Here is a 10,689-nt window from a genome sequence, read left to right on the forward strand (position 1 = left end):
TCAAAGGGAGCACCATCCTCTTAATCTCAAGACTTCTTAAGTTTAAAAGCCAAGTGTTTTAGTACTTCTCTTTATAGGCTTGCTCATAATATTTAGTGGGTGGTGATATGAGGTGGAATAATTTCTAAGACTGTATTGCCCTCTCAAACTCGGTCTCCAAGGTAGACAGAGGGTGACAAAATCCCTTTGGTGGCTCATCCCTTGGGGCTGGATGGCTGCTGCTGGGATCTCTGGAGCCTGTGGTCTGTTGGTGAGCACAGGGAGTGGCTTTTGGAGGCTGTAAGTCATATCTGTTGGAGCCTTATCCTTCTGCCATAATGACACATGGGCAAGGTCTTTGTCTGCCCGGATTAATACAGAGAGGTTAAAGGTCCTCAGAACCAGTGGTGTTTAAAACCTGTCTATAAAAAGTTTCTTTATTGGATGCTTCTTGCCAGTAAATAAGGCTTGTGCTGTTCCTACAGGAGGATTTTTTTATTTTATTTTATTTTTTTCATGTTTGAGTATTTCCTATGAAACAGTCACTGCAGCTCCATGTGGGGCTTAAGGCAAGCAGTGCTTTGGAACAGGAATCAAGCCAACCTGTGTCTTCCCAAAGGGAGGGATTCAGAGGAGCTGTGTTTCTTGTAACCCCTTCACCTCTGAATTATTTGCTGACACATGCACACCATATCATGTCTGTAACTCCTAAGGGCTGAGGGGTTAAGTATCTTGTCACTCCAGTATAGACACCTCACTTGCAAATCCCAGACTTTTTACCAACCTTTCCCAGCAGGAGTAGGGGATCCCTGCTGTCAAGCCAGAGTGAAAGCTGGGGGCTCTCTCTCAGCACCCCAGACTAGTCTCTGAATGCCAGGCAGTGTAGTCTAGGGGGAAAGAGGAGTGGGAGAGCACTGAGCAGGGGGTCCAAAGAGTTGGGGTCTACTCCAGCTTCTGTCCCTGACCTGCTGGATGATAGTGACCAAGTAAGTCACTTTCTTTCTCTGTGCCTCAGTTTCTCTGTGCCTCTGTTAAAAAGGTGGAAGTGATCCTGACCTTCTTTATGAAGGGTTTTATGGCCAAAGTGACCAAAACCAGTCTGTAAGAGCTGGACATTGCAGTATTTATTGCAGCAAAATGGGCAGAAAAGCTGTGGATTTGAGATTCTGTTGCAACTTTCCCTCCACAGAACTGTTCCTCCTGCCCTGTGTTCAGTTGTGCCAGCCATGCACTCGTGCTGCATGCATGCCTAGAAGTGATGAATTAACAGCCAAGTTGCAGAGCTGCATGATAAATTGTTTGCATCGTGCACTTTTGACCACCTCACCTGTGCATTCTGCACGCTCATTTGACAATGTCTGGGCAGCAAGTGTGCTGACACTGTGGCCTTACCCTGCTGACCAACATAGTCTCATCATTTTCTTAGGTTCTCCCATCTATCTGTATCCACCTGCTGTCTTTCTTATTCTTTGATTGTAAGCACTCTGGGGTGGGGACTGGCTGTGTTTGCTCATAATCATGAATTAATATGAGCATTAGCAACTCATAACAATCCACAGACTGGGATTTGAAATACATCAACACTGAGAATAATGGCACTTAATTCATGTAACATTCATTGCCCCAAGCTTTTGAGCACTTTCAAGCTGACCACATGGCAAGTACCAAAAACAGATTCCTTCAGTGGAAGAACTTACTCCCAGAAACTGAAAAATTGCAGGTGGCTTGTAGAAAGCCTTGGATGAGCAGCCACAAGGGTGGCTTAGAGCTCTTCATTTCTAGCTTTGCTTTGCCTCACAGGCACCACTGGCATCAGGATCTCAGTGCTGCAAACACCCTTCCCATCCTTTTCTGCACTTTCTGTTGTTGACCTCCCCTCTGGGACATGCAATCTGGACTGAACCCTTGACCCATTCAAATCAGTGGTAGATTTGCCAAGTTGAATGCAAGCAGAGTTCAGACCTCTCATCTTCTGTTCCTTTATCTCTGCTTTTTTGTAGCCAGCAGCTAGCCCTTTATTATCTTCACCCAAGACTACCTGTAATTGTGCTTATTAACGATCTAAACCAAATTGCACCAAAATCAATGGGAAGACGCTCGTTAGCACTGATGGTTTTGGATCAGCCCCCAAAATAAAGGCTTTCCATTGCCCTCATGCTGTGCTAACATTAACTACATCATTTCCACAAAGTTTGCAAGCAGATGAGCTGAGAGGCAGGGAAGACCCTCAGTCCTTGCCCAGGAGAGTGTGGTGACGAAGAGAAGGGAAGCTTCTGTTTTCAGATCCATCATTCCTTCCTCCAACCCCTTTTCCTCCTGCCCCAGACACAGCCTTGGCTGCTTTGCAGTTGTTCATAAACACCATCTACATCTGTCCTGAGCCACGAGATGTATTAATCAATTTGATGAGGATGTTAAAGCTTTCTCTTTGCACCTAATTATGGGCTGATTTATAGTACTGGCCTTGTGTTTGATGGAGCTCTCCCCTTGGCAGTGATTTACATGGCATTGGCACCAACCTCTCCATCTCTCCTATATTCTGTCATTTTCTCTGCCCCTCTTTCTTTCTCTCTCCCCTCACCATCTCCCCCCTCCTCCCCACACCCCTCTGCTCTATGTTCCCTCATGAGAGCCTAATGACATGTTGACAGACTAGTGAAACATTGCTCCCTCTTCACTGCATCTGTCTCTGGCTCAGTGGCTCCCCAGTGCTCTCTGACACATCCAGATGGAAGGCCTGGCAGGCAAGGCAGAGGCTCTGGCCATTGCCCCAGTACAAGCCCTGCAGCTCCACAGATTTCCTCTGGAAGTAGTTGATGCAGAGTTCTAGATTCCCCTAGGGGACATCTCCATGCTGGCAGGGATCTGGGGACCCCCCCATCCTGGTTCTCCAGACTTCACTGAAATTCTCTAATGAGGTAATTAAATAGCAGTGATTCAGACTTCCACAGTGTGACTCACCTGAGTCCAAAAACCTGATCTCCAAAATTTTTTTGGGGGGTGGAGGGGCAAGGTAGTTTTATTTCCTTTTAGTACCAGAGAGGAAACTGAATCACAGAGGCATTAGGCGGTTGCATTTCTGAAAGGTGCAACTGATAAAGTCGTCCCACTGTAGTTATTACCTAGAGGTTCCTCTCTTGAAGCTAATGGGGAAAGTGGGAGGAGAATGAAGCAATTACACCAGTTTCACTCATCTCTGTGAGATTAACTCTGTCCCAGAGCAGAACATGTTCCATATGTTTCAGTCTTACCCTTCCTTTTTTTTTTCTTTTTCTCTTTTTCTTTTTTATATTTTCAGAGCTGAAATTCTTAAAATAAAGTCAAAGAAGTCTTAGGTTATTTGGAGACATACCAAAAGAAAGATGTGTTTCACATAGGTCATATATTATACTGGATCAAGCATTCATGGCTACTGGTACTAATGCAACTCCAACCTCAGCCCCCGCCTTCTTTTGTGCCTGGAAATTGCAAAATTCACTTTTCTAGGGCACATACTGTTACCTTCCCTGTGTGAGCAAAGATAACAGGCTGAGGGTGGAGGGGATTCAGGAAAGTTTTCTGCTTACTAACTCTGAATTTCCTAACTTTGGCTGCTTTCAATTAGGAGGTCTAATGTGTAGGGAAATGACAATGGTGCTGTGTACCTGAGCTAAGGAGATGTGCTTAAAATCTCCAGAAAATCGTGAGATATTACATGGCACATACTGACCCTGAATCCATCCTCCACTTTACATGTACACTCACTCCTCTGAGTTGTACATGTACATCCCCGCTCCCTACATGCAGCTGCCACTTTGCACAGCAGGTGGTTGGTTCTCCAGCTGCCAGATGTGCCCATGAGACCAGATGTTTTGTGTGTTCAAAATCAGCTGCACATCCGCAATGTATAGATGACTTCAGTGGTGTGTGCTGAAATGAGCACAACTGTATAGAAGGTGAAATCTTCTTCTGTCGTTGCATTCCTAATACTGTAATGACAATAGAACTTCTAGTCTGTCCCTTCTTGCAAGAAAAGTTTCTGCCAGAAAATTATAGGCAAAGCACTTTTTGCTTTGCCATGATAAAACTGAAGCCTGTTTCCACTTTCTGGGATTGAGTCATCAAATTCAACTCACAACCAGACTAATGACCTTAAAAATCTGAACTCTGGAGTTACAGCAAAAATAAACCTGGCCTGTTGTAACATATACCAAAAAAAGTCAAGAGTCCAAATATGGATATTAAGATATATTCATATGTATACCATATTCATGTGTCACTGCTGTTCATGAATCCATGTCCATCTTAAGAAGACCAAGATCTTGGCTCGACAAGATGCCCTTTGCATGCAGGTGTGCATATGTGCAAAAGTATGCGGACGCTTTAGCCTGCAGATTGCACATGTGTTCCACTGCACTTCATAAAATGCATATTAATGGTGCTGAAGCTGGAGTCCTGTCCAGAGAAGCAGATGCTTGTCGATGGTGAAGCTGGCTGTGCTGAACAGATGAAAAGACATCTCTGCTGCTGAGTGAATTCCATCAGACCAGGAGCAGCTGCTCTAAAGCTTCTGAAAGCAAAAATCCTCATGAATAAATATTAGGAGGGAAAAAATGAGGCTTCTAGAGAACAAAAGGAAGCAGAGGAAGTTACTGAGAGATGCTGAGACCTTTCATCTCAGTAAAATATGCAATTAACACAACACACATCTCCCCCAGAAAGGCCTTGCATTTGTTCAGGGTGACTATAGGATCAGAGATAAGGTTTCTTTTGGTGAACAAGGAAGACCATAAACTGCTATTCCTCTGCCTGTCAACACAGGAGTGCTTGGCATTAGTGATTTCACAAAGTTACTGAGTCAGCCTCCTGGAAATGCTCAGCAATCATTTGATCTAAAGGGAAGCTGCTGGGGTTTCAGGTTCAGAAATGCTTGGCATTCCCTTGAAAAAAAGTGCCCATTTTTGAGGATGGCCATACCTTGGAGCACTGTTGCATTCCTCTGTGTCATTGCTTCCAGGTACCAAAGCAAAGCTGCAGGATCTGATTTCTACTAGCCCAGTTTAGACCTGCGTGATGCGGGTATAAAATGCTGCCAGATCAGCATGCTGCACAAAGGACTGTGGCAATGTGAGGTGTAATGCAAAGGACGACTTGCAGCCTCAGCATTCTCCATCTTTACAAGGTATCTGGTGATAAGGTGAGGCAGAAGTGGCTTCGCCTCCTCTGGGAAATGAAGGATGGGCTTGAGAGCAGATGTGACTCACGTGCTTTCTGTCCACACTGCCATCTGTTAGGCCAGCTTTCACTCAGGCTCAGAGATCTGCAGTGTACTTAGAGCTGACCTTAGACTACCTGCTGGTGGATTGGGCTATGGGACAGTTGACTTCATCTAATGTATCCGATCCCTTTGCACTGCATGAACGAGAACCTGGATGTGTGCTTAGCTGGGGCTTTCCCCTTCCCATGAGCTTTAGAGCCCGGGTTCAGGCAGCCTCCCAGCATGACCTTGATGCCTTACACTACAGCTAGCAGGCACAGCCAGCCTTGGGAAAGGCCCGGAGCTGTGCTGAACTGGCAGTACAACAGGCCCAGTGGAACACGGAATCTACTCTGTAGCTGAAAGCTGACATATCATTTCGCCCAATTACTTTAAAATCCATTGCTTGGTTATTAATTCTTATGTTCGCACTGGTGCAAATTCTTTGTTTCCACCAGCTCTGCTTGTTAGTGTCAACAGCCAAGAAAGAGGCCACTAGGGCCGCATGAGAACACTGGCATACCAAGGTGGCTAGGCTGAATTTGATCCCATTTGTTTCAAGAGCCAGAAGCAGATGCCTAGAAGAGTATGTAAAACCTTCCAGTAGGCAGATGTTTCTCCTGCACCCTCGTCTTCACACCCTGCATGTACACACATTCACTGGAGTCTTTTGGCTCTGGACTTGCATAAACTGCTTTCAAATGTATCTTTTTTCCTGTCCCCCTCCCCATAGCTCATATTGCTACCAGGAGATGACATGTCACTGCCTCATTGCCATATGACTTGTTACGATGGCTGTGAGGAGTAGCCAGCTTCCTCCTTTCTCATTTGATCCATTTGAACCACTTCTTGATGGCAACCTGGAAATCTGTTTCTCTGCCTTGGAGTGTGCTCACCCCTTGGAGCTATCAATTTATTACAGATAAAAAAAAAATTAGGGATAACTACAGATGGCTCGCAGCTGGAGGAAAAAACAGACACAAATTTCTGCTGGCTGCAATTTCAATTGAGCCCAGGATAATTCCCTCCTCCTGTTTCTTCTGGGTGAAGAGTTGCAGTTCTTTCTCTTCCTGTAAGCAGTAATAGGTAGGCTGAATTGGTGCAAAAACAGTAACAGACTGAAGCAATCAAAAAAGTCCAGAATGACTTTGGAGAACAGAATAACTCTTTTGCCTTCCTTTTAGTCTTCTCTTTCTTTTTCTTTCTTCCTTTCCTTTCACGTTTTGCACCCACAATGAGCAGGTGCAATTCAATACTTACAGAGCTCCATGTATGCTGAAGCAAGTTGTGCAATAAATCCCTCTCAGAAGAGTGACAACTTCAATTTATCCCATCTCCATGAAATACCTCCCATTCCTCATTCTCATGTCTGTCTCTCTTCTCCCCTTCCCTTTATTTTTCCATCAGATATGCATTTGTGGCTTCTGGTTGAAAATAATCTGATATAGGATGCTGTGCTTAAAAAACAACAATGAACAAGTACCAAAACACTGGTATCTTCCACTAGACAAGGATCCAGATTTCATGCATGTGGAATCCCTAACATTATCTCCTGTGCTTTCTTGGTGAGTCTGGTGCATCTGGACTCACTCACTTATCTGTTAGATATAAGGAGTTATCTGATTTACAAATTCTGGAGAAGGTACAAAGAAGTGCTATAAATTGATCAAAGGTATGGAGGGTTTTAGCAATGCTGATAGACCAAAGTGTTTAATCTCATGCAGTTTGGAGAAACTGAGATTACAGGGTGGGATGTTGGGTGTAGAGAATGATATGGGGGAGAAAAGACTGCTCTTGCTCTCCCTGAAAGCAGTTCTGAGAGGCAAGGATAAGAATGTCTTCAAGCTGAACAGGAACAGAGAAATATGCAGCTGCTTTAAGAGGTTAAAGTGATGCTGTCAAATATTTTTACTCAGAATGTAGGTTTGCTGATGTATTGTTTTCTGCCCTTGAGGAAGATGGAAGGTAACTCTAATTATCCAGTGTGTCAGAGGGAATCCCAGGTCTGTTTGTATTATACAGACAGTAGTAGTACTGTAACCATGACAGTCTAGTGATTTTGGATTTTTTATTCATCATCCAATGCTATGAAGGTGGCACTGCAGCTGATCCCCTCCACCAGTGAGAACAACCTTTCCGCCTTAAAAAACATCTAATTTAATAGTGCATTTAGTTCCCTTGAAGAAGACCTGACAGTCTAGGCTCCCTCCTGGTAGTGCCGCAAGAACTACTGGTTGACAGTGACCCTAATACAAGAGGTGAGAGGAAACCTTTCTTCCAGCACTTGCTCCTGGGAGTCTGACCTCTCTCTAAGCATCCATGTGGTTGTGGCGAAGCCCCTGAAACAGTTTCTCCTCATCCAGGAAGAAAATATAATACCTATGACCCCTTCTATTCTTGGCTTCCCTGCTGTGAATACCTCCCATGTTGGCTTTTGCCAGTGTGCTTTGAGGACCATTTCTGACAGAGGAGGATTAGGCCTATTGGCACAGAGGTGATTCGGACAGTTGGGTATTAGAACCAGCCTGGCTTTAATTTGAATTCGACTGCTCTTTATGAGAAGAGCTCATGAGCAGCTTCATATGCCTCTCCATTATTGCTCTTCTGGGCACTTGTTCTGATGATGAAAATTTTTTCTGATTACCCATAGTTTCCGGCCTCATTCCTTTCATGCTGATTCTCTAAGTGCATCAGCTGCATTCAACTGGTGTTCAAGTTCTCTGTCACCTTAGCTACCCAAATTGAAAGAGTTTGCTCAAGCTATTCAGGGAGAGGTGGTTTCTTACAAAATTATCTAATTTTGTATTTTCAAGTGCTTTTAATATTTGCTATATTAATACTTTAGCAGCAAGCTGTGTTGACAGTGCAGCCTAGTGGATAGAGCACTGGGCTGGGACTCAGCATATCTGAATTTTGTTCCCAGGTCAGCTTGCTGGATAGTTATGAGCAACTCACTTTGCCTGGCCCTACATTCCCAATTATAAAATTATAAAAATGCTGATATCATTTCTGAAATCTACCAGAGAAAACTGGACTGGTCTTTAGCTTATCTTCTGATCTTTGTATAATGTGGTATTTGCTGACAAAGGTAGTTAAGTAAACATTATTTATGACCAGTGTGATGTGAGAAAGGGCTTTCCAATGTTAGCGGTGTGGCAGGGAATATATGCAAAATGACAGTAGAGAAGGGAGAGGGATGAAGAGTGTGGACACAGAGGAGTTCTTTTATCACACTATTTTTATAATGGCATATTTCTACCCTGGCACATCTTCAGCTGGTACAACTGGGGCAATTTTGTTTCCTTCAGTGGAATTCTGATTATTTGCAATAGCTGAGAAGAGAGTCCAGTTCCTACAGTGAACTGTTGCTACAACAAGAGCAAGAGGCAAATCAGGTCCCGAAAGGAATTCTGAAAGAGTGGTTTCTGCTCTATGTGTCTCCGTAGATTGATGCTGAGGCCCATACAGCTGGAGTTTTTCTGCCACTGAGTCATCAGCTGCCATGATGCTTCCATATCCTATTCATTCCCAGACAGTAGGTAGAGCTCCTTCTAGTGTGTATTTTTACTCCATTTGTATAGACTTCGGTGCGATGGAAAACTAAAAGAAAACCCAAACCCTATAGGACAACCAGCAATTACAGAAGACTTACTATCTTTTCTTAGCTGAAACAGGAAGATAAGATCCCTTAGGCTGGTAAATGCAGCAAAACCCAGGAAACATGCAACATCAGTCTACATTAAAAACAAAGTCATGGGGAGCACTTTTGCTGTTTGGGTAAGGTCTAATGCTAGTGTAGGGGCAAGTTTTCTTTGCAAGCATGCTGTGGATCTGCAATTCCTCAGCAGGACTGAGATGGCTCTGTTGCTTTTGATTTGGTTTCCCTGTTGCTTTTGATCTGATTTCCCTTTCAGAAGGCAAGGGAGAGAAGGGCCAGGTTAGCTGGATCCAGGAAGGGCTGGAGGCGTTGATCCACTAGGGTGCATCTGTGGGCTGGATGTCTGAAGGGTGCTGTTTTTAGATGCCAGCTATTAGGCTTTGGGGTTGTTTCTACTGTAACTATAATTAGGAAGGGGGGCTCTTTGTTTATTTAGGCTGAGAGCTTTAAGATAAATGACAGCTCCAAAGATGCTTTTCAGCACTTCATAAATCAACTGCCAGCTGGCCAGTTTCACCTCTGAAATGTCTCCTGCTTTTTTTCTTTGCTTTTTTTTTTCCTCCCAACTTTGGAAAGATGGTATATCCAAAAGGAAAAAAACTTCCAGAGAAATAACTGTGATGAGGAATATGTGCATTTAGGGAGGGGAAATGACTTCATCCTTGAAAGACTCGAGGTGATCGAAATCCTAGCCCATTGCCTCATTGCAATTTCTGAATTTAAAGCTATTAGAGGCATCTTCATGGAGAATTTGCAAAGGGCAGAGGCACCCAGCAGACTGACTGACACATCCTCAGCTGCCATGACAGACATTTTTCTGATTTCATTTAATGCCCCTTTTCACTGTCTCACTCAACACATCCAGAGATTTACTGGTGTTCTTTTCCATTAGCTGAGTTGCTTTGATTCCTGCACAGCTCATGGGATTGTTTGTGCCAAGGACCCAGCATCCCCTTTCTCCAGAGGCAAGATTCCTGCCTAGAGGCTGTTGACAGCCATGCAGTCTCTGCAGCCAGAAGCGAACAGCATTCAAACTTGAACACCATGCACACTTAGAAAAGCTCTGGACTCTTCTCCAACTTCTTGCCAAGCCTGGAATCACATTTTGTCTGTGTACGAGGGTGGGGTACAGTGCAAAACATAACTGAGGCCTTTGGATTCTTAGAAAAGTACTGACAAAATCTGTGGTGGTTGAATTGTAGGATCCCAGATTATAGGTCTGTGCAATCTGAAGAGAGAGAGTTGTTCTTTCATTTTGGAACTGAATTACAGACTAAACACTATTCTTACAGCAGAGGAAGACAACACAGTCAGTCTAATCCTGCTTTACATGGGCATCTGAGCACAATTAACTCAAACGTGGATTCTACCCAGTGGGTGATACAGATACCCAGACAATCAGAGGGACACAACAGGAAGGGTACTGGCCCTAGCTATTGGAACGGGGAGGAGGGCAATTTTGCCTGCAATAGTCACAAAAACCCAGCCTGAATGGAGTCCTGCCTTAGATACCTCCTTCCAAGAGTCCCTTCCCATGGTCTCCATGCCTCCACACAGTGATGGCACATGGGCACGTGGAAGTAAATACCAAAAACAATGCAGCAGTCAAGACTTGCCAGCTGTCCAGTTAAGCCAGGATCTCCAGGATGGCCTGGGGAGTTGGGGTGGGAGAGCGTATATGGGTATATGCTACATGATCAAGGAACGGCAATCTGTTGGCAGCAGCATTGCTGGTATAACCCTGCCCCCCTGATCTCCAAACACTCAATGGGGCAGAATGTCAAAGGACTGTGGATGGGGGCCTAGATTAGTCCGA

Source organism: Haliaeetus albicilla, chromosome 7 (assembly GCF_947461875.1).
Source record: "Haliaeetus albicilla chromosome 7, bHalAlb1.1, whole genome shotgun sequence".
Classification (NCBI taxonomy): Eukaryota; Metazoa; Chordata; class Aves; order Accipitriformes; family Accipitridae; genus Haliaeetus; species Haliaeetus albicilla.